Below are 26,816 nucleotides of genomic sequence, written 5' to 3'. Positions count from 1 at the left end.
ATAAAATGTAATTTAAAAAAGTCACAGATAACTCGTGGAACATTATTTCAGTACCAATTACTTAACCCAAAATTTCTAAAGTGCTTACTCTGCAGCAAATACAACTGTTGCTCCCATGGGAACCATGTCTTTAAATATGAAGAAAATTTTTTTTTCTCTGCAGAAGCATTTTAATTTCCTGTAGTGCCCATTTATCAATTCTTAGAGCTTTTTCCTGTGCTATTGGGGATTTACTCAAAATGTGTTGTCAATTTCTATATCCTGAAGTGTTTCTTTCTTATCCTTTAGATGTTTATAGTTTTAAATAAAGTAACCTGATAGTTTTAATTGATTTTTTGTGAAGAGTGAAATGAACCGAGTCTCTTTTTCCAGGAAGATATCTGGTTTTGCTAGCACCACTTGTTTAAAGGCTCCCTCCTCCCTCCAGTGTATGATTTTTGATGTGTCTGTATGGCTGTGCAAATTCATTCTTGGTCTTCTATTATGTTCCATTGATCTCCATGTCTGCCTTTGTACCAGTTAGATGCTATCTACATCCCTGTGGCTCTGAAGTGAAGTATACTTTGAAGTCAGACAACATAATTCCTCCAGTTACGTTCTTCTTGATTAGAATTGTTTTGAATATCTGTGTTCTTTTGTGTTTCCATGTTAATGTTAGATTTTTTTTTGTTTTCTATTTCTATGAAGACTTTCATTGGAATAATGGTGATGTTTGCATTGAACCTACAGACTGTTTTCTGTCATTTAGCCCTTGAAAAAGCTCCCCATAGACATGTATTTGAATTCTTGGTGCCCAGTTAGTGGAATTGTTTGGGAAGTATTAGGAGTCATGGTTTTGTTAGAATAGATGTGTTACTAGGAATGAAGTTTGAAGTTTCAAAATCCCATGCCATTACCAGTTAGTTCTCTCTCTCTCTCTCTCTCTCTCTCTCTCTCTCTCTCTCTCTCTCTCTCTCACACACACACACACACACACACACACACACACACACACACACACTATTGTTTATGAATTGGCATGTACGGTCTCAGCTACTGTTCTAGCACCAATCCTGACTGCCCATTGCCATGTTCTTATCCATGAGAGTTATGGTTTCTACCTGTTTGAAAGAGTAAGCCCCAATAAAATCTGTCTTATCATGGTTACCTTAGCCATAGTATATTTTCTTGCTTTGCCTTAGTGAATAGCTTCTGATTTTTGTGTTTCTTTCTAAAAATTCAACTAGAAATTCAACTTCTAAAAACAATTATACTTCTATTATCAGCAATTGTTAGCCTAGAAAGAGTCCGCTGTCAGAGCAACTCTAGCACACAAACTTCTTTTCTATGTTATTTCTTATATGTGTCTGGAATATTTACCATGCCAATCACCAGCTTTCTGATCTGACCTTATATCAGATCCAACTTTGCACACGTGTCACAGCAGGAACTGTCTTGTTTTTTGAAACTGCTCAACTATTGATTTTATTTTTTCTTATTTAGTGTTTTACTTCATATACCTTTGGCCCTCTTCCATAATTCTACTTGAAAACATAAAACAAAATGAAGGTTGGGTAGAAAATCCTATATTTCCATTTTTAGTCTCAACACTGGGAAGGCCAACTTAGATTCTACATAAATTAGGTTGTTACATTCAAAGTTGAACAAGAGTTTATTTTGAGGCATTATTGTAGCTTAAATCATTGCTATATTCTTAGTTGAACATCTGCATTAAGTTGTTTATAACCCACTTGCTCTTCTCATAATTTGATTGCAGATGAATTAACAACTCTATTCAGGTCACACACCAGAAGTAAATAGTTTTATTTTGATGTAATCACACTTCTTAAATTGAGAAAATGATTTAAGCTTCCTTTTCACATTGAATAAAAGTTACCCCTGATGCTGGTTCCAACCCAAAGACTCCCTTTTCACACAGTTACGCACAATTAATTGTGTTGATTATATTGTTATGTAGGTTTGATAATGTTTGAGTTTATGACTTTGAGTTTATGACTTCATACATTGAGAGCATTTATTTTGATTAAAAACAGGTTTTAACAATATATAATAGGAAAAGTAGATGTGGAAGAATGAAACAAAAATTTTATCTCTCCACTTACAAATTTCAACTAAATATGTCTCTAAAGCTTAACGTAAGACCTGCAACATTGGGTATTCTAGAGGAAATATAGGAGGAGTACTTCAAGATATATTGGCGCCCAACGTGGGGCTATTTTGCCCCCGACTCAAGCGGGTAGCCCGCTAGCTAACACAGCACCCTCCTGGGTGCTGTTTTTCAGTTCGTGACTCCGGCCCCAGTGCCGAGTCCGAGACATACTCGGCCACACAGGCCCATTCTGCCTGCCTTGGCTAAGTTTTACAGCGGAACCCCACTGCCTGAATTAGCGGAAGCTCAAGTACCTGCGGTTTTGCAACAATATAAGCTTAGGCGATGGCTTTCTGAGTAAGAATCCTGTAGCTCTGACAATAATATACAACATCGACAAGTAGATTTGCATTGAATTTTAAAGTTTCTGCATAGGAAAAACAAATGCACACGAAGAGATAGCATACAGAATTGAGAACTTCTTTGTCAGCTGATCATCTGGCCCAGGATTATGATCTAGACTACATAAAGAGCTTAAAACTAAGTACACTAAATTAAAATTAAGCCGAAAGTAAGTAATCCAACAAGCAAATTGGCAAATTTCTTGATCAGTTTCCAAAATAAGAAATGCAGATGGAAAATAACTACAAGAAAATAATAATCCAAATATCCAGCCAGCTAGGAAATGTAATAGAAAATACACTAAGATTTTTGCTTTGCTTCAGTAAAATGGCTTTAGCCAAGGAAAAACAAACAAATCACCAATTATAGTAAGCACATGGCACAAAGTTGTTGTAACTAATCCAGACACTTTGATTAATCATAAGTGAGTACCTCAAAAAGTTCATTACTGTGCTATGATTCAAATATAATATTTTACTCTATACCTGAAGAAACGAAAGCACACTTATAAAAACACCTACATAGTCATGTTTATTCGAGCACTGCTCACAGTATACATGGTACACTTCAGTGTCCAAGAGTGAGTGAAGGAAGGAAGGAAAGGTGCTATGTGCGCACGGAAGCTTTATTCCGTCTTCAAGAATGAAGTTCTACCATTGTCTCTAGGCTTAGTGGGCGTGTAATCCGACAAACTGCTGTTGAAGCTAATTTAGTAAGATAACCTTGCCCCTGTTTCTAGTTCACTAAAGTGCTATAGGATATTCCCATTTTAATCTTTTCAGCAGTATACATTGATGGTATTTTTAATAAATCTATTTACCTAATAAACAAAAATGGTTCCTTAATAACCATTAAAATTTCTTTCCAAACAATCTTCTTCATTTTTATAGATCCCTTAATACACATTTACATATATTCAATTTGAAATAGCTCATTAGTATATAACATACTCGTCTGATTACTTAGCTAAATTTTATATTGCAGGAAGTCATGGTTTTATTGAGTGTAAATGACATTTGAGTTATGGCTTAGGAACACTGTAGACTCAGTATTGCAATTTAAATTACTTTCCATTCATGCAAATTGTCCCACTTCTTCGAATAATGCTGTTTGGAGGTTTTCACACAGTGCTTTAAAACTACTCCAATATTTTAATATTTTCTCATTTACAATTAATAAGAACTCAACATCTCACATCTTTCAAACTCTCTTCTAGCTATATTTCATTTGTCATCTATCTACCATCTATCAATCATCCATCATCTATCATCCATTTATCTTTATATTTTTATATCAGCTATTTGCTATCTACCTATATATCATCTATCTTCATCTATCTATCTTCATCTATCTATCTATCTATCTATCTATCTATCTATCTATCTATCTATCTATCATCATTATTCACACCTACCAAGTCTAAAACCTACAAGTACCAAGAAAAATTGTTACCCATTAATTCTTAGTATAATTCAAATTAAATTCATCCCAATTCAATTTTCTCTGATGAATTTCTATTTAATTAGGTAAATGTAATAGACATACAATACATACCAGTATACAATGAAAATCATTGTTTCAAATAAATGCAGCTTTGCATTTTTATTTGACATTTTGATATAGGGGAAGATGTTTAAATTTACAGCCACATGTTCTTTTCCAAATTAAATGGATTAAATATTCAAACTTTTGATGTAACATTTGCTGTGATACCTTGAAGTAGTTTTAGCTATCATATTCCAAAGCAACGTTGACTCACGTGATACTAGAGCTTTAGAAAGACTACCATTTTTCTACTTTCTATTGTGCCTACCCAGTCAAAACTGTACCAGAGACATCATTGGTTGAATTTTGAAATAAAGTTGGATTAAAATAATTAATTCTACAAAAAAATGTTTGTATTTCCAACCATCTTATTTTAGAGCAATACTCTTTGGAAAAATGTTTATTTGTTTTATTCAAAGCTTTTTTCTTGTATTTAGCATTCACCTCTTTTTGACAAGGGTTTTTCAGTCTTTATTTTAAAAGTAAATAAAATTTGAAGATAGCTATATGTATCAGAAAGGTAGCTGGCAAAATATTTTATATGTGTTCATAGAGCTATTTTTTCTTCAGGCATGTTTGAAATGGAAATAATGCCATTAATTTGATATAGATATGACTTTGAAAGATATATTGCAGAATCTAATATGGAATACACATATATAAAATTAGCTAAGAGATGATTTAAGTTTGCTGAGACTAGGCCATCATATTTTCTGTGTATGGTAAAACTCAATATCAGGTAAAATAAGTTGCTGAAATAAGAAAAGAATCATCTATGTTTTTGACTGCTTGAGATTTATAACACACAGTCTCTAATATATTTCTATTCTTTCATTGTTAAATTAAGTATATCAATTACAAAAATAAATAAGCTGTACAATTTTTAACTGGTAAAAACCAGAACATTATATAAATATTTAAATAAATTGTGGGCTCTCTTTATACATTACCTCAACATGGCAAACAGAAATGCTTCCTAGGGTCAGTAAAACTGATATTTAATGTGTGGTAGTTTGCATTATTTTAATAAAGGATTCTTCTTTAGTATTTTGAAATATTAGTGTATATTTTGCATATGGTTTGTTCATTTTAATCTTAACTAATATATTTCTTTTCATACCTTATGATTTATTATTATGACTTTTTTGACATTTTATAGAAGCTACATGAACAGAATATAAGGCTCTTTTGTGTATATGTGATACTAAAGATCAAGCCATGCCTTATTGCATAGACTAGACAAGTTATCTGGCACTAATCGACATCTCAACCTATATTTATTCTTTCAAGATATTAAAAATTATTATTTTATTGTGTGTATTCTGTTTGCTTATATATGTGCCTAGGTTAGTTAAACGCTAAAAGGCATTAGACCCCATGGATCTACTTTGTGAGCCACCATGTGGGTGCTGGGAATCAAATCCAGTCCTTTGTAAAAGAAGCTAGTATAAAAGGAGACTACTTTTTGGTTTCCCAGCTGCCCAGACCCGAATAATCACACAAAACTATATTAATTATAACATTGTTTGGTTAATGGCTCAAGTGTATTTCTAGCTAGCTCTTATATCATAAATGTATCCAAAATATTGATAAATTAAACATGTCTCTCAAGAAGTATTAATGTAGAACTTTAAAGTCTGACAAGAGATAATTTAAGCCTAACCTAGTGATAATGGTATTGTGTGTTTGTATTATGAAGGAGAATAATTATAAAATCAATAATTTAAAGTTATATATATTGTACATTATATATGGAATTATCACAAAGTGATATTTTTCCTAATAGATTTCCATAAAGTTTTCCTAGAATCAAATGCATGTTTAAATTGAAAATTTCTATTTAATTTAATCTTAAAATTTCTTTTATTTAAATGTAGGAATATAATTTTTTTCCATACAGTCTTGTCTCCTTCCAATATATGTTAAGGAGAAAGATTGCATTTAGGTCATTTATAAATAGTAAGAGTCAATCAATATGCTAAACATTCATATAGCAATTATTGCAAATTAACCACTTGGATCTTAATCATTTCTGTTTGTGCTTTTTTTTTTCTCGTGTTGATTTCTGAGGCCTTTGAAGATGGTAACTTTATTATCCTTATAGGATGCCAACTTTTTGAGTCATCAACATTGGTTAAAAATAAAGGGAATCACCTTGAGCTCCAGAAATGCAAATCAACTGAAAAAACACCAGCTGGCCTTAATCTTTCACCATTGCAGTTTTGTCTGCCTCCTGTCAGCGGGCTAGCAGGTGTGCTTTTTATAGAACCAGGACTTAGCAGATGTAGCTGCTGTTTTCTTCTCGTCAACAGTGAAATTCTCCTCCTCAGCCCCTCTGACACACACAGACTCCAATTGAACACAAATATGCATCCAGAAAACAGTAGAATGTTAGTGGAAATTTCTATCTATCTTTAGAGGTATTATGTTTAAAAACTATTCCTACGTTATGTCCTAAAATCATTTTTGAAGGCCAACATAAAAAGAACTGTTTTCATATTCTGAAATTATTTGAGAACCTGGGATTTGATTTTTTTCATTAAATTATCATGAGAAAATATTAAAGTAAGATGTAAACAAATAGCGATTAAAATAATATAGGTGTTAATAGATAAAAAGTCTATGAAAAGCATCACCCAGAGGTTATGTTCCTGTTTAAAAATACTCAGAAATTCATTCTGGTAAAATCTCAGAGTGTGCTGATTTTCCCTGGTTGTTCTCTTGTGCCCTGATTTCTAAGGCACATAATTTACCGTCTCCCTTTCTTTGTGACTTTGTTCCAAAAATGATGAAGAGGTAATATATGCCACCCAAAATAACTCCATCTGATAACAAGATTAAGACCATTTCTACACTGACTCACAGAGTCTTGACGTGCTAGATGTCTCTGGTCTCTGAACGTACCCACATCAAAGCCAAGGAAAATTGCATGAGCTCATGTGTTCTCACCTAAAATAAACCCTCTTTAGTTTAGTGGTTTTTTTCCTATGAAACCATTTGAAACTGAACATTGTATAAACAGGAAACGGCCTCTCTTTCCCTGTAAGTTCTTCGAATTTGTTGTAGCCAGTACCTCTCTCTTTCCATGGTTCATACTTGTGTTAAGGAAGAGCTTCATTCAGAAAAAACCATCGCTACCCACTTTCTTCTACTGCCACTAATCCATAGATGCTTCTTTTTTTCTCAATAATAATAAACATGAACTGCAATTCTGATTGTGGATACTTAAAATTTTAATTTATAAGAAGATAGTATTTCTTTGACAATGTGGATTTCTCATAAGCTGTATGATTCATAGCTCCTCAGACAATCCTAAGTACTAATTCATTTATAGAAGCCCATACGTGTACCAGACACTGTTGTTAGTGTCAAGAAAACCACTGAGAATGTAGGCCAGCTGTTGTTGAGCTCGCCAGAGATGATACATTAAATTTCTATTAATGTGTCTACTCACTCTATGAGAAAAGCCTGCTCATACTTCTTCCAGCCTTTGAGTTAAGAGAAACTGGATTTTCTGAGTCACATTTGTCCATATTTATAATCCAGTTTTATATAAAATAGAAGAAATTAAAAAGTTAAAACTATAATCGTAAACATCAGACTATTATAGATCATGGACTAAAAACTACCACAAATAAACATGCCATCTATGAAAATATAATGTGTAGTATTTTCACTATATTTTAAATGTATTATAATCTAATTAATGTAATTATATTACATTGTATATAAGGTATAATTTTGAAATATATTAAATGAGAAAATCCATTTAAAGGAGATGAATCTACTCATTATGCAGTTAATGTAAATTGATGTTTTGCCATATGTCTTTGATCTTTTGTATAAAAACATACAATTATTACTATACTCAGTCTTTATCAAAATTTTTCATCTTGGATTTATGTTCTTACAAGAAACAAATGATAAATGTTGTTCCACTGGCTTTTAAAATTCTCTTATAAAAATATATATTCACAGATATCTGAAAATAATTCAAAATTACTCTACAATGTCACAGATAATCATAACAAATGAGTCTTTTTTAGCTCAATGGCTTATCAATTATTTTGCAATTTGTGTCTTTTTATGTCTCCATTTCAGTAACTGTAAAAGATTTGCTTTATATTCCAAGTGTAAGAAAGCCACAGTTTAGTTACTCATTTTGTAATTATAATTTACTTCCATTTAATTCCAAAAAATATTGCAAGAAACATGTTGAGTGTTTTGTTTGATTATATGTAAAGAATATTTAAAAGTGGGTAGTAAGTCTGGGTTGTGAAATATAAACATCTTCAAATTTGCCAGATGTTTGCCACATTCATTCTTATCACTATCTGTCCTTAATTGCCTCCCCACCAACATGCGCAGGTCATTTCTCTACAAACCCACAACACTTGATTTTCTAGGACTTGGTAAACATTAGTTAATTACAAGTTAATTGCTGAGAAGCCATCTCTCATTTTATTTTAATGACATTTCTCTAATTTCCAGTGTTTTGATAGTAGCTTTTTGTTTATTGGACTTCAAATAACTTCTTGTATAAACTAACTGATAATATCATTGCCAAATTTCCTATTAGTATGTTTCTCCTTTACTATTTTGTAGAAGTCATGTAATGTTCAAATACTCTGATTTTTCATTTTCAGAATTTTATTCAGAATTTGGGTCTTCTGTGGATGTGTCTAATTTTATATTCTTTATAAATCTGTTTCTTTGTAATATGAAAATTTGAGTATTGAGTAATATTTTGCATTTTGATATTGTTGTTTGAACATTACCAGTCCTTTACTTTCATGACTTGAAGTCAGGTGTTGTTTTTGCATGTGTAACTATGTGTTCTGCCTTCATTTGTTATTTCTATTGCTCACATCAATTTTTAGGAACGACATAATGTGTGTGTGTGTGTGTGCGTGCATTTGTGTGTATAGTATATGTATTCATGTAAGATACTGTATGAAGTTGTTGCCAGTCCCCTTGGTCACTCACTGACCTAGATATCGCTATTAGCAGAAACAGATATTAATAGTAAAGTACTGTATACCTGGGTTGTAGGATATTAAGAAATCTACCTGGAAGATTCCTTCCACCAGGCTAGCTTCCTTACCACTAGAACTGCTATTTCCACTTCCAGGGTATAATTATTCAAAGGTCCTACCACTCTGTGGCTCCCATGAGCGACCGTGGTGATCTACTGGGCACAGCACACCCACCAACACGACAGTGATGTGACTATTTGGGGAGTCAACAGTCCTTTCAGCCTGAACTTGAGGTCTCTTCCATAATAGGGAATTCATGGCTGGTTTGTAAAGCTGATGTAGAACCAAAGGCTGATAAGGCTAGGAGCCCTCAAGGAAACTCTGTTGATGATAATGTGCTAAATGAGCATAGTGTCAAACTAATCTGTAAACATCCAATCCTACTGTTTAGTTTGACTCACAACTGGTCATGGTGTGGAGAACATGTGACTAATGTTTTTGCTTCTAAAAGACCAAATTTTTGAAAGGGGCATTTATGACCAGATTTTCTGTACAAGGTGTAGATGTTCAACACATGAGATCATTGTAGCTATTAGTTATCCTTTTAAGAAAGGTTTGTGACCACTTCGTCATACATATGGAAAGACTTGTGAGGCCCCATCGTTGAGAGAGTTCAATAAGCGGCTAGCAAAGTCTCAGAGTAAAGTTATTATATTTCAACAGTTAAAAAAGAAGACTAATGTTGTGTTAGTTTCGGTGATCTAGTATGTATACCAAGAAGCAGCTACTAAATACAGTTTCCCCTGATTACAAAGCAGATGGTATAAATTCCCATTCCATTAATTCAGCAAACATGCTAAAAGCTAACAGAAAGCACCGGTAAGGTATTGACTTGTGGAAGAAAGAATGCTTGATCTCAGTAAGTCAGAGTCTTAAAAAAATTTGTAAAATTTCAATTCTGTTTTTGGTTTAACAACTTAAGAAAAGAAGACAGGCAAATTGTCCGAGTTCTCAGAGCTTCAGTTCTTTGACCGTATGATAAGATCATGAAATCTGTTATGCAGGGCATGGCGGGTAGAGAGGATTATATGTAATCATTAAAGTCAAAGCTGTCATAAGCAAGAAAGGGCTGTGCAAGGAACAAGTTCAAAAAGCAGCAACAACGAGGACAAATGCACTGTTTGTACATAGTTCCTGCTAGTGAATATGTGCCAAAGAAAAAATATACATGTGTGTATACATAGATACAGAGAGAGAGACAGACAGATACAGAGACAGACAGAGAGGGGGGAGGAAATGCCAACAACATTCACATGCTAAAAATTAATTTAAAGTTAAATGATTTAGTGTAGCTCATGGCTTTTTTTTTTAATGAAAGGTCTTCCACAAGTTTATCTCTAGAGAGCTAACTGAGAGCACACTCATTAGTTACACTGTAGAGCAGGTTTGAAGCTTAGTCTTTAGATTGAGGATTTTTTCGCCTGGGATATATCTGAAGGAATTTGTTTTCAAGTGATGACTTGAAAATAATGAGGCGGTATATGAATAAGTAGCAAAACTAATGTTCTCAACTCAGATTCACGTTAACCTTAAACTTTTACTCAAAAGGATCAGTTCAGTTTTCATAGTTACTGTATCCATACCCTGGGTTTCCACCCTTCAGACAAGTTCCACTCAAAATACAATCTCCAGGAAAGACATAATAACTTCTTTTTTTTTTTTTTGCTGTTTTTAAGCATACTTCTCATTAAAGCTCACCCTTGTTGCATGTTGCTGGGTCCCTTATTATCCTTGAAGATTTTAAACTTCCTCACTTTTCAAATTAAATTAGATATCCTTCATTCACATCTGAAACAATGGAGTGCTGTTTAAATACAGACCGTCTAAGTGAACACTCAGTATCTATTTGGCATTCATCAAGCCCTATGACTGAAAACTGTGATTTTCCTGTCTACAGTAGCAATGAACCAAAAGTTATTGCGGGCAGTATTTGACTCTCAATGTTGTGTCTATCATGTTGCATAAAGGGAAAGTATGTAGTCAGTAAACTATGCTTATTTTCTGGATGAAAAGTGCTGGATGTATCACCAGAACTATTCTTCATTTGTCAAAAAGATGCAATGTGATTACTCTCCCAAATGATTATTTTTTTACTTAATATATTAACTTTTGTATACTACAAAATAGATGGACAAAAATTTAATCAATACTTTTACAATAGGGATTGTATGAATTATTAAAATTAACTTTCTTTAACTCTTATATGTCTGGGCAATTTATATATTGGCTATATAATTCATAGTATGCATTATGATATTAAAAATCAAGACAATTAAGTATAATTATTAATATATAACTATTTCTCTTATATTTTTGGTTGTAAGCCTAGCTGTTAATGGGTGAGCCATCAATTCAGCCCTTGTATAACTATTTCTCTATCTCAGAATCTCCAGGTAAAAGTTAATACAAATACCAATTTTACAAGTGCTGGTACTTACAAATGCTACCCATTTTATATGTGTGTGTGTGTGTGTATATGTATGTGTGTGTGTCTAAATGTATACAATCAGTTGTAGTTCTAGATAGAATACATATATTAATACTGAATTTTAATATATTAAATACTTTGTATAACAAGGATGTTGCTTTTTTAAAAAGAAAACATGTTTCTCAGCTAATTTCTCTGCAAGTGTCCATTTCATGTTCTGAAGATGACCATACAAAGGCAATACAATAGAAAAACCCTTTCTGGATTAAGTTGCATGACCTGTAACTTTAAGTTATTTTACTTTTTTATGTAAATAACTTAGAATAACAAAGTGAAAATAATTAAATAAAGACTAGTATGTTATATAAATGTAGAATTATTTATAAATATGATATTTTTCAAATTTGCCATACTATTCAAATATAGTTCAATAATTTATTTTATCTTATTTTTTATTTTATGTTCCAATTTTTCTGTATTTTTCATAATTCTCTTCAAAAATTGTTGAATTCCCATATTTTGTTCTAGTGTGGCATATTATTCATATTTCACAGATGAGGACCTAATAGTTTTGATATAATTTTTTATAATTTTGTTAATATTATGATGTTTATGTATTACTTTGAAAAACATTGCACCATTTGTAAAAGTCGTATTGGTTTTGGGGATATAGAAAGAAATTCTTTTGTGTTTTTTTTTCTGCTAGACACAGTTTTATTTGCCAATTTGAACTGACAGATTTCGCCTCACAATGATATTAGGATGCCGTGGCTACCTTTCAATTTTGCTTATTTCTCAGAAACTGTACAGCAGTTGCACATGGATCTTTCCACTATTCAAAGTGCCGTGCTGCCACCACCGTATATATATTTTTTCCAATACCCCTCCAATGAGTTTTTAATGCTATTGTATACATTTTCAAGTACAAATGTATTTCTGTCTTAAACTATCATCTATATGCTAATGATTCTTTACTCTGTACCTACAATACATTTCTGAGCATAGCTATTCAGAATCTATACCTTATCACTAACTCAAAATCTAACAAGATTGAAATTTAAAGCGGCATCAGTGTGTTTGATCCTGCTTCTTATCCTGTCATTCTTTGCCTAGAGTCAGTCTCTGCTCCAGCCTTTGTGTCTTCCTCCTGTTTATTCTGTTACACAGCCAATCTTAGTGAGTGGCTTTATTCACCTTGTCTCTCAAGTCAGATACCGGGAGGCAATCTCTGATCATTTCCTTTCTCATCCATATCTAATTCCGGATGCTTCTTCTCATTTCTACTTCCAAGCTTTCCCACGCCCTGTTGGCAAGCATTGGGAACCAAGAAGTAAGTCTTAATTTTGCCTGACTTTACTTCTGTAATCTTTTCAGTTCCCCTTTGGAACAGGGGTTTGAATTCTTTTCTATCCTTCCAATTCTGCAAGAACACATCTCTGGAATTCTAACTTGAGCAAGCATTTTCCTCGGCCTTGAAGTCATTTAATAAGGCCCTCAATATTGACATTGAATTATTTCTTTTAGACATTGTTACTGTGAGTCCTCTGCACACATATTTAAACCTGCAGATCTTGAAATTCTTCAACTACCCAAAATCTCTGTTTTGGATGTTTTGTGCATAGTAGATGATATTGAAAATATCTGATTTAACCCCTCTCATTCATGGACTTCCTGTCCATCCTAATAGAATCTGTAGAATTTTGAATATGAACAAAAAATAGTTCATTTGTGAATTGCTATACCTGGAAAAATAGCAATCTAGATGAAAATTTTAGAAAAGATGAAATACAATACGAACAATTCATATTTTTGCGTACTGATATAAACACTTGCCACATGATAAACTTTTCGGTCTAAGTTATCTTTTTATGATTCTAGTATCATTTTAGTGTTTATAATTTAAAACTGATATATCACTTTGTATGGTTATTTGGTGTTTCAACTAAATAAAATCTGTAACATACTGTGAATTAAGGAAATCAGAAAAATACTGTTTTTATTTATGGGAAAAAAAGATATATGTCTACTGTTCTCTTGGAAAAGCAGTGGTCCTTATTGAATTGCTTCATTTTCAACTCTTTGATTATATACATGGACTCATGAGTTCTTCAAATTTTAGTTAAACCTGTATTTCCTTTTGATGACACAATATATTCTGTTTTAAAAGATTATTTTCATTTTGTTTGATTAAAAACTCTGAATTTGATTCTCAATTATCAAAGCTTTTCTAACAAAGGAATGTGTGTCCTATAGCCAAAATAAATCACTGCGTCTGCAATGATTATGCAACTATGAAAATTGTGTCTGTCCTTTCAATGTGCATTTAGAGGTTATTTACATCAAATCCTTAATGAGAGGCTCACAAAAGAACCAGGTACATAGTGGACATTGTCAGTTCTTTGGGGACTTATTGTTTTTCCCATAGGAATTTAGGACTAATGGACTGAATCCAGCTAAAAAAGGGAAAAGAATTTAGAATCGGAGGAATAGCTGGATTTCAACATCGTATAAGTGGTAGAGAGTGTAAACCTTTATCTTAATACACACTAATAAACATTATCTAATAGTGCCCTAAAATTAGATTCAATTAATTAGAATTAGACAGTGAATTCAATAGATTTTGTTTTGCTATTAAAAGTCACTATAAATGTAATATTGCAGTCTTACTGAAACTGTGGTAGTGATGCATTTTGCACAATAAATATTTTTCAGGTTAACTTACTTGTTTTAGCAGCAACTTTAGGTTGATAGGTGTAGGTATCAGAAAGCATTGAGAATGCTTACAGAGATGGAAATTAGAGCAGTGATTGAGAGGGCGAGACATTGACTGACAATACACACACTCTGTCTTTTGAAATGACAGGAATATTTTAACAGCTAGTTCTTCAATTCCGTGATTAAAAGAAAGCATTGCTTAAGATTATTTAAGTGATGAGATGGTTTCTCTGCGAATTATTTCTTAATAAATCCAGGCCGTAGGGAAAGAATTAAAAACAGGCTCAGATTCACCATCAATAACTGCTACTGTTGCTTTGTGAGCTACACCTTGAGCTTGCACAGTGATGTCAACCTGTTTTACACAACATTTTACATCATCTACAGCTTACAAAACATGTTTTCATGCCATAGAACTGTATATACATTTTTCAATATTCAATGAATATTAGTTCTAAGAATATGCCTAAGTAGATATTTAAATCAGCTGTTAGCTTTCAATTGGTACGTATTTTAGCCAAGTACATAATTTTGATCCATGTAGTTTTGGGACATATCGAATGAAGTCACTGGAATATTTTAATAAACATGGCTATTACAAAAAAATGATAGGAATAATTTAAGGGCAAATCTGTAATTTGTGAATGATTATATTTATTTATACTTCAGCAAATGTCTTCAATACAAAATTATGTCTAACCTATATTCTATTTTTGTCAATCCCAAAATATACACATCTACAGCTTTATTATGCTTTGATGGTAAATAAATGTCAAATCTCAAATGTAAATGCAAGTGACATCTTTCATTAGCTTGTTCTTTGTGTTTTCTGTGTGTTTTATTTGGATAGTGTAATACTTGTCTCAAGAGAAGCAGTGCTATTAGTGTTCTTTGTACACATTTTTAACTTTTGAGTCTCTAGAAGTTTTAAATCATTAATTGCTCAAGAATGTGATATTTAGCATTGCCCAAAGTATCCACATGTCAGGAAAGGTTATATATATATATATATATATATATATATATATATATATATATATATATATACACTTAAATAAATTTAGAGCTGCGGTTAATAGTGCTATTTAACCACCTACAAATGTGCAAATTATTTTCAGGCAGATAAACTTTTGGTCTAAATGACTCGTTTGATTACTGTACATAGATGATGGTTAACTTCATTGGGCCTGAGATTCACTACACGGCTAGACAATGGACAGTGAGGGACTGTCGTGGTCAGATTCTGTGAAGCGGGGAGATCCAGCCTAACTATGTTAACACTGTTAGGGTGCAGTCCAGTTAAGAAGCTTCAGAACAAAGGAGTTTCTTCTTAGCCTGTTTGTCTCCCCTCTATGCGGAAGGTCAGCTAACCTGTTAATTCACTCTTATGAGAACCAGCTTCATTGGCCTTCCAACAGTGGCTCAAGAGCAGCAACTCTCCAAGAATCCTCTTCCGTGCCTAAAACGCTACAGTGGTACTATTAAGATAGTCAGCATCGCGGATCAAACAGTAACCATTTTTGGACTATCTAGATAGTATCATGTAAGGCGATATAAAAAATCCCTTTACAATATGCATTCATTCTATTGGTGCCCTTCCTCTAATTAGCCCTGATACAACATACAAAGAGGTATAACCAGCTCATTCAAGTGTATTTATGTCTGATTGCGTCATTACGTAGCAACTGTGGACAGTGTAATGGGGTTGACTCAGCACTCATTTCTGTGTAAGTACCCGCAATGTGTTTCTACAGTTTATAATAGAGTAGCACATGTCTAACTCTATGACTATACATCTGTATTCGAAACGGGTGCTTCAAATATATGTTTTCATCTCAACCACTAAGATAAGCTCTTTGAAATATAATTAGATTTGTGAATGAATACAATACTTATCCTTTAGTTCCAGAAATTCTTTCCAGTAGAAAATTAGAACTTTCTGCTCTTAGAAGCAAGTATGGTTTACATTTTATAAAGAAAAAAATAATTAACCAGCATACGTTCTTTTCTTTACCTTTTGCTGGCTTTTTGTATTCTCTGCTATATTTCATTTTTCCTGTCACCCTACAATGTCTTTCTACACATTTTGTCTTTGCAATATCCAATTCTAATATTCCCCAATATTAGTTTTAATATATTTTCCCAGGCATCTGTAAACTATCATTTATAACTAAGGCCTTATCAATACAGACAATATTTTAACAGTTGTATACATGTTTGTATGTGTATTTTCTGAATCATTCATCTTCTTAAACTACCAAAACACTAAGAAAGCAGCAGACATTTTTGCATTTAAGATGTACAAAGTTGAGAAATTGCTTTATAACTCTATATTAGTTACAGCAACAAGTTGTGAAAGTTAATGCCTTTTCTTAGACTCATGAGAGAAATAAGATGTTAAGACATATGACTCAGAAATTCAAAATTAGACAAGAAAATTAGGCTGTAGCTAAAAGTTGGCTATGCAGAGCAGAAGCAACATTAACTATGAAGTTGTGGCAATACTTTTACATGGGGATTTTGGTGAATTTATATAACCTGAGTAGAGATTAGTGTGTGGAAGAAAGCTGGGAGTGGATTTAGAGTCTCTCTCACGGGATTTGCATCAGTCACTTCCACCAGGTAACTCCAGTTAGAATCTAACTCAATCTCCCTGTTAATTCTGGCATAGGGAGAATAATGGTGGTTAATGGATATATAGCCACCAACTTCTTCAAAAACATACATTCCAGGAAAAATGGGTTTACTAGAGCACCACTGTGATCTCTTGTTAGTGGTTCAGAAATAACCCTTCCCAGTTCACCCTTCTCTCTTCTGGTGAGGTTGGTATTATCAAAAGGCACCAACTTTTGTGATCTCTTGTTAGTGGTTCAGAAATAACCTTTCCCAGTTCACCCTTCTCTCTTCTGGTGAGGTTGGTATTATCAAAAGGCACCAACTTTTAAGAAAAATTCATTAAAATTTTTAGATAGAGATGAGGGGAAAGGATGTATACAACAGAAGGCACTTATAAAGGCCACAGCTCTGCAACACAGGCCTGTTGAAATATTGCATTCATTCAGAAGATTCGAGAATACCCTGGCACCCTGTCTCTTTCCCACCTGAAAATTGGCCTCTAATAGTATAACAAAGTAATGCATTAGAGACTACACTGTTACAATACACAGAACAGTCCAAGGGTACCCTATAGAGAAATACGAAGTCAAATGTAGGGAAAAACTGTAGACACAAAAGGAATTAAAGTCTCTGGAAACTAAATAAAAATCAATATTATCTCACTAAAATTCTATTTAACACAGTCTCTAATATTCAAAACATAATACCTGTCATCTACCAAAAATTATGAAGCATTTCAAAAATTATTTAAAAAATATTATGCCAAAAAAAACAAAGCAAACAATAAACCAGATGGATGGATGGAGGACAGGATGTTAAAATTATCTGATAGGTAATTTAGAAATAACTGAAATTAGCATATTAAAAATTCTAATGGAAAAAATGAACAGCACAAAAGAATAGCTGTAAGCAGAGAAAAGGAAATTCTAATAAACTAATAAAAAAGAAATACTAGGAATGAAATAACAATTGTCAGAATTCAGAAAATCCAGGACAGTGTTCAAACATCAGACAAGTGCAATTGGAACAACAATGGGTAGGAGACCATTTGGGACAGGAGCAGAGAGTACAACGGGTGGAGATGGTCCATGGTTAGTCATCAACACCCAAAGACAGACGCTGGGAGTTCAGAGAAACTGAACAGGACCTGTATTTGGACTTTTTCATCTGGACTGTCAACTCCCCGGTAGTACATGGAGACTATTATTGATTATGAAAGGTTTGTGTAGAGCTTAGGCTTTTCCCGCTAGCTCTTATAACTTAAATTAACCCATTTCTAGTCATCTCTACGCTGCCACATGACTTGTTGCTTTTACCTCTCCTCCTGCATGTCTTGCTCTCCCTGCTTCCTGCTTGAGACACCACCTTTTTTCTTCACAGACCTCTCTGTCCTTAGAAGTCTTGCCTAACCTTCTTCTGCCTAGTTAATGCATGTTCACCCCTTTATTAAAACAGTTGCAGTAACATATCTTTACGAAGTGTAAGAGAATATTCCACAATAAGGACCCATGGATATCTACCAATAAATTCAACATTTAAGCTGGTGAAACCCAAAGACAAAGAAGAATCTTGAAATGAAAGTCAGAGCCTTGAATCCTATTGGAAGGAATGTTTTTCACATTGTTAAAATATGTTTTGTCATTTTTAAAAATGTACTTTCATGCATATAGAATCCACGTCACATGCTTGCATATTGGCTTTGACAAAGCTGGGCCTGAGTGAGCAGAATGTGAGACTCCAGATGATTGCTTAGTAGATCCACTTTTCTGGGGAGGAAATTATGCTGGGAAATAAGTATGTATGGGATATTAGTATAATAAATAACAATCCAAGTCTGTTATGAACAATATACTAGAGTCATTTGAAAATGTTGTATCAAAAATATTATTTATGCTTTAATACAGTTAGAGTATGGATAAAATGACTGAAGTTTAAATATCAGGCCTTTCCTGTCAACCTATTTTAATTCTTATAAAGATATTGGAATCTTATACATGACTGTTCAGTAAAGCATCATTTGTGTATATCGGTTAAGTCAGTGATTACAAGATATGTGTGTGCATATGTGTGTTTATATGTATATGTATATGTATATATATATATATATATATATATATATATATATATATATAGTTTGTACACATGTATTTGCAAATATGATAATGTCTGCTCTCAGGGAATAAACACATCAAGGATAAATTCATCATATTGCCTTCTTATCATGGCTATTTCCAGATATATCCACCTGTGCTTAATAACTTGCAACTCTGCTTTCTTTCTCATTTTTTAAAAAAGTCAATAATCTTATAAATGATAACTTTTTACTTTTACAATGACAAAGAATCAGATCTTCAAAATGACATTCAGAGCCAGGCTTCTTTTATCTCTCCTAGTCCACATGATATTTTATGCTTATTATTTCAGCGCATCCCAGAACCTCTATCTGCCTTTTACAGCCCCATCTTGCTGGTTTTATCTACTACTTAGGTTGGTAATAAGCTACTTTCATAAAAGACTTTGACTTCCATTACACCATTAAAATATTACGCAGATGTGGAAAATGTACTGTCTTCCTGTTTTGTTCACTTTATTTAAGATTTTCTATTAAAATGTAACTTCTTAAATTCAAAGAAAGAAAATGTTAATTGGAGTCTTGAAGTGTTGCAAGTATATTTTCTTTAGAATAATAAAGTTTTCCAATGTGTATACAATTTGAGAATATTTATAGATATATATGTACAATAAAATAATTATCTCTATATATGTGAGGTAGTAAATCAAAACTGCATTGTTTTTCATTAAGCAAAATGTCTTAGTAAACAAAAATTAAAATTTGTTACAAAGTTATTAATTTTAATAATTAAAATGGTTCAAAATCTCTGCCAGATCAATTTTACAACTTGCTGATCTGAAGTATGTAGCATCTTCAGCAATAATCTGCAAGGTCTGCTGGGAAATGCAGAACACTTTGCAATACCCTGTATTGCTCTGAAAATCCTCAGGATGCTCTTAAGTAACACCACAAGGATAGGGTTCCAGCCTTCATATCTGGCAGCTGTAGATTTAGTGAAAATGAATACTCCCATGCAGAATAATGCATACATTATGCATATATACATAACATACATGATATATGTATATATTATATTATGGTGTGTGCATTGTATGCAAGCACACACAACACACAGTAGTAGGTTTCCATATGTTTTAGTCTGCATATTTATGAGTGTACTCTATGCACTCAATGTCTGCAGAGACCATGAGGGAGATCATTTCTGCTGTGGTGTTAAAGGGGGTCATAAGCAGTCATGTGGATGCTGAGAAATGAACCTGGGTATCTCTAGGGGATTGAATCCAATGTCACTTCTATTCAAAATCTGTTTCTGCAATTTAATGCAAGCATTTTATTCAGAATCTCAGTAAAGTCTTTTTAAAAAGAAGTCCAGTTAGAGCACATAGGAAATCTGCTGGAAATCTTGCCAGTCTGTAAAGGCCTTTTACTCATTAAGTTCCACAAAAATAAAGTTTCAGATGGATTAAAAAAATCCACTGATATTATCTCATTGTGTGCTTGTCTATGTTTTCCTTGATTAATTCACCTAAAGGGTGATTAGATATTGGTTTTCATAAACAGTCTGTGAAGAAATGATTTAAAATATAAAAGTGAAACCATTGCTGAACTATATATATATATATATATATATATATATATATATATATATATATATATATATATATATATATTTCAATTGATTGGCAGTCTTATGATCAGCAAAGTAACAAGAGAAAACCATTGTCCTTTTAATTTTTCATAAATCGGCTCTCCATTTTTCCCCAAAGACATGCATCCTTATATTCTCCTTACTTTTCAAATGCTAAGAAAGCAAAGACCATACACTTACTCCTGGATTTCCTGGCATTGTAGAACTGAGACAATAAGGATAAAGTAACTAATAATTAATCTGAGTAGCTCAAGCAGTATATGGACAACCAATAATATATAATATGTCATGCCACCGTGAGGAACACAGACCAGTTAGTACAGTACATGTTAAGAATAATTTATGATTTGCAAATAATCCAGAAAGATATCGCTGTACAAAGTAAATTTTAAACTTCGATAGTCTATAATTTTCAAACTGCTAAATTATTTTCTGGAAGCCAAAACAGTGGTTTTGAAAATTATACTACACACACTGGCCACATCTGACTCGTAGGAGCTGAGATTGGTAAATATGGCTTCATTGTTTGGCTAAGCAAACATAATACATAGAGACCATTTCTAAGAAATGAATAAGGAGAAAAAGGCTTTAAGTTTTTAAAATTTATAATTAAAATGATATGAAAAGTATGGTGGTTTGAATGAAAATGGCTCCTATTGTTGGAGAAAGTGTGGCGCTGGGGCAGGATTTAAGGTTTCAGAAGCTCAAGCCAAGCCTAGTGGCTCATTCTCTCTTCCTGCTGCCTGTGCATCCAGATGCAGAACTCTCAGCTACTTCTCCAGCATCATGTCTGCCTGAATGCTGTCTTGCCTCCTGCCATGATGATAATGGAGTGAATCTCTGAAAGTTATGAAGTGAAACCTTGTAAGTCAGCCCAAATAAAATTTTCACCTTTAGAAGAGTTGGTGGGGTCATGGTGTCTATTCACAGCAATAAAACCAAAACTAAGACAACAGAATGAAGAAAAGGACAAAATTCCAAGTATAATGTAAAGAGACAGAATTTATCTTTACAGTAACATCCTTGGATTTCTTGCTACAGGAAAAATAAACTTTGAATAGTCTAGTATTCTTGAATTACTTTTAGAATTTAAAAAGTGAACCTAGTTATTTTGTGTACAGCAATAATTAAGTTATAATAAAAGACACTTGTTTATTTAATATTTGTGTTAGTGTCACTAGGGATGTGATCTCTATCATATGCAAGGTCACTGAAACATAGCATTGGTCTGGAAAACAGCGAGAAATTTAGCTTCAGCATCAATTTAGATTACAAACATGAAGAATCTATGAAAACTCACTGTCAATTTCAGTTGCAGCTTTGAAAATAATTTGAAAGAGTAAGCCCTGATTAATGATATTTTAAAATTAAAGGAAAAAGAAGTTTGGAAGGGGCACTGCAGGAGGAAAGCATGTTCTACATCTTTAGGACTCATACTTTAAGGAATAGAGAAGTTGTTTTTAGGTGAATACCTCTTATATTTCTTCTATATATAACCTAATGACATAATAAATTTTAATGGAATTGGTTTAGAGCAATAATAAGTTTTTACATTTTTCATTATCTATTACTTGGAATGATTTAGAGAAAATAGCTATGCATCTTCACAATATTATTGAAAGAATTTTGCATGGAAAATCATTAGCTTTAAACTATCTCTCCTTTGGTTGGAGAGATGGCACAGTGGTGAAAGGGACTTACTGTTCTTCCAGAGGACAATTCAGCTCCCGGCACTGAATTCAGGTCCCAGCTCACATTTGTGTGTAATTACAGTTCCAGGGGATGCGCCCTCAGCTGGCACACTCGAACACATGCTGCCACACAGCACACACAAAAATGAAAGTAAATTAAGTGGAAAAATGGGAATCCACACTCAGGTTTGACTTGTGAAAGGGCGCAGGGGCTCTGCAATTCACTGCCAAACTCTATGCTGTGATTGGCTCTGGGGGTGGATAGATAAGTCATTGTCTAAGGTACCGACCAATGATCTCACCATGCCTCATCCTACACATGCTCTAACAGTTCAAGTAAAGAGGTCACAAAACAAAACTGAAAGTCATGAATCTGAGAAGGGAACTAGAATCAATATGCATGGTTTGTTAGGGAGATGGAAGGGAGATGAGTGACTGTATAAATACGCTAATCAGATTGGTTGCCAAAAAATCTATAAAGAATAATGAAATAAAGAAAAAGTAGTGGCCCTCACCTTTTGGACTCTGCGTGATGTCTTCCTAGAAAGTCTCAGAATGCTGTGTTTGCTGCATTTTTGCAGTAAAATATAAAAATGCATACAGATTTTCATTATTGCTATTTGGCTGGCTTCTTAAATTTCTCTGTACTTTGTAGTATGCTTTCTGACTCTGACCTTGAAAGGATTCAACCAGAAATTCCCTTTTTAAATTTCCATAGCCCATTCTACCCTCTGAGGATTCCATTGCCAAGTCATTCATAGTAGTAAATGACAATCTGTATTATAGCCTGACCCTGGTGAGATGGCTCATTTGTTAAAGGCATTGGTCTTGCAAGCCTGGCAACTTGACTTTGACTTCAGAACTTGTATTGGAAGGAGATAACCCATTCCAAAAAGCCCTCTTACTTTGGCATATGTGCTAAGAGAGGCACTTGCCTGCTCTCACATGTGCATAAACACACACATGTCACATAAACAATAATTAATAAAACCAAAAAAATCTTTATTATTTGAAATATTAATTTATTAATTTCTAAATTATATAATCATTTATATTAATTATTATATAACAATTATTAATAATTAATTAGTTAACAACTGCAATAAATCTAAAATGACTGATAAATCTACCAAATCTGAAGCTTTACTTCTAATATCCAAAGTCTGGACTACTCAAAATTCATGTAGAAAGTAATTATTATTATTATGAAACATATGTTTCAGTGTTAACTGATATTTTTATTTAAAAATACATTCATTTTATTCATCTGCCCATACTTGTTAGATAATATATATTACGTCTCCGTTTCAGGACATTCAACATGTTAGTGGTCTCAAAATGAAGAAATATTAATGTGCACAGGTTTTTTTCTTTTGGTCTTTTTCTTCCCTTTAAAAAGACATGTAAGCTCCTTTGACATTAATTAAGTTGTTAAATTTCTCAGAGGCATTTCTGTCAGAGCTGGTAATAATTTCACAGGTGCATAATTATATTAAGTTCACTCTCAATCTAGTGTCTACCAGGGACTGGTTCATTTCGGGAAAAATAAAAATCAAAAGGTGATAGCTCAAGTTTTATTTCCTGTTATTGAAAAATTACTCCTTAATCTTATCTACAGCCAGAGGAAAAATCTATCTGTTTAATTTTATTAGTAGATGATTTTCTGATACCCTACCACATCTATCACATCTAATAAGAAGATGGTCCCAGATAAATTTCAAGCAATTTCAGGTGCTTGATACCATGTATTAATTCAAGAAGTTGTAAAGGGATCACTCCCGCCCCAAGAAAAACCACAAAACATCTCAGATGCAGCCGAATCAAAAGTAATTTCTTGACCACTATGCCTTTAATAGGAGGAGCAACATCAGCAAAATATTAGCAGCTAACCGATGTAGTTTTTCTGGGGTTCTTTTTGGAAATAAAGTAACAAGGTTTAGAGAAGCTTACTCATAAAACACGATAGTTTGTTTTTTTTCCTGGTGTTTAGATGAACAATACTCAGAGACATTTCATGTATGGGAAAGGAAAGGTCAAGGCATTCTAGTTTCTCTTGCAAATTCCTTACTTTTCTTAACATTTTTATTAAAAACTGGTTCTATGCTAACTAGCAGTTTTAAATAGTTTGTTCTTATGCGAAATGACTTACTGTGTAAAGCTAGAAAGGAAAAAGAAAGAGTTAAGGATGGAGCTGGGGAGATGTTTCAACCTTTAAGAGCATCTGTTGCTCTTGCAGAAAACCCTGGTGTTGGTTCCTGTGATCAATGATGGCTCACGACAGTAGAGAAGTCCAGTTCCAGGAGAACTGATACTATCTTCTGACCTTCGCAAGCACCCAGTTCACATGTAAGGTACGTACACACACAGGCAAGCAAAATATTCATATGTAGAAAAATAAAATAGATCAATCCAAAAAAACATTTAAAACAACCTAAAGAAAGAGGATTAAAGAGATAAATTAGCAGTTGTGAGCAATTGTTCTTCCAAAGGACAAGAGTTTGGACAGCTCCATGCCAAGCAGCTCCATGCCAAGCAGCTCACAACCCTTAAGTTTAAAACCCAAGACAAGGAACTGAAGTGCATACTTAATCAAAGCACACCTGTCTGCCAGGTTCTCCCAGCTTCCTTTAGTCCCTGCTGACAGATATGGCTCACAGACTACCCTACCCTCAACTTTCCAGCTTTTCCTTTGGCTTTCTGACTGCCGTACCGTGTTCCCCCTCCCCCCTCTCCCTCCCCCTTCACCTCTGTCTCCACATGGGCCAGCTCAGCCTAGTCATATCTACTCTGAACTATCCCAGAAGTCCCTGCCACTGACTACGCTCTCCTTTTTATCTACAATAAACTTTGTCCTCAACCATGCCTAGGGGCAATCATGTTCTTTCCTTTCCTTTTTATTTCTTTTTTTCTTTTTTCGTTAATCCAGTGCCAAAACCTGGGAGTGGTTTCATGAGTTCACTCTCCAAACAATTCAGCCTGTCTGAACCAAGCTGCTGATGGGACTAAGGTATTTGCTTCTGCTGGCTTACCCTACTGGACCCACATCACGTGGAAAGGGACACCTCTTCTCTGTGATTTGGGACATTTCTCTCTGAGAAGTCTCTCAATCAACCTTGAGAGACCCCGGGTTAAAATTCTTGTTACCATGATACTTACCCCTTCTGCTCCCTTGTGGCTCCTCTCAACCTCTTTCAGGAACTCCTCACTTCCCCCTAGGAGTTGCTCCAGGGTCTGCGACCTTTTCCTTGTCTTCTTCCCCTTGGAAACCTGTGCTCTAGCTATCCTTGTACGTCCCCCAGCCTCAGTCTATAGTTTGTGAGCTTTGTTGCCTCCCTATGGAAGCAGCCTGCTAAGTCCTACAGCTTCTGTATGCCCCTGAGGCTTCTGCACGGAACCCTCCTTCAGATGGAGTTCCTGCTTGTTCCTACTTGTTCCTTATGACAATACTGTTCTCTCAGCTGCTTAACCCTTTCCACAGCAGAGTTTTCTCTTTGGGGGACCCTTCCTCTTTTTCTTTTGGACTCAATTCCTTTCTCAGACTCGGAGATTTCCTTCAAGCCTTGCTGTCTTACTGAAAATGCCTTGGTCCCAGTGTAGCTTGATAGCCAAAGATGGCATCTTCCAAATTCTCACAGCTGGCAACATGGTTAGTCACCTTATAACAAAATTCTTTAATATGTTCAGAACTATTTTTGATGTCATTCCATGTACTGATGTTTTTAATTACAAAACTATGCCTTAGCCCTCTGCATATATTTTCAAAGTTAAGCCTAAACAAGAAACTAGAAGCAAAACATTTTCATATTCATATAATGCTAATAACAACTGCCTATGAGTCTATTGTCAGTACCAGGAGGCCTTGAATCCTTTTTTCATCTCTGTGGGCATCAATATGCCTGTGTGTCTGTGTTTGGACATCTGTGTGCACACACACACACGAATATATGTATATATATATATGTATATATAATATATGCAGAGAGAGAAGTAAATAAATAATTAAATATTCTTTATGTTAAAGTAAATGGAAGTCAAAATAAAGGGATAGGAATTCAAGAGGAAGAGGGAGAGGGAAATGGGAGGAGAGAATTCCCAGCACCTCAACAAAAAAATACATAGGCAATTTCTTGTTAATTAAATGGTAGAATTACACAAGAGGTGAAGAGGTTCTGGCCCTGGGAGCACACTATCAATGTGGTGTTGAATCTCAGGGAAGAAGGCTACATCCTGATGGGTGAACATCAGCCCACAGCAGCTCCAGGAAACAGTCTTCTCATCGCAACCCCCCCATCTGGAGGCGTCACTAAAATTCACTTTGTTCGGTCATGGTGCAGAAGCTCCACAGCCTACCTATATCAAACAGCAAGTTTCAAAACTGTTTTAAAAATAGATTATATTGTGTCTGGATGTTTGTAACAACCAACATCAGTGCAATCATTTACTATTTAGTGTATTATTTATCCTTTTGATCCGGATGTCATCATTTCCAAGTTCACTGATTCTTTCTTCTAATGTTCTATTCTATTCAGTCTGTCTCAAAGTCTTATATCACAGATTCATTAGTATCTGTCC

The sequence above is a fragment of the Microtus pennsylvanicus genome, chromosome 9, assembly GCF_037038515.1.
Source record: "Microtus pennsylvanicus isolate mMicPen1 chromosome 9, mMicPen1.hap1, whole genome shotgun sequence".
NCBI lineage: Eukaryota > Metazoa > Chordata > Mammalia > Rodentia > Cricetidae > Microtus > Microtus pennsylvanicus.
The sequence above is the reverse complement of the archived record's forward strand: the minus strand, read 5'-3'. Positions refer to the sequence as shown.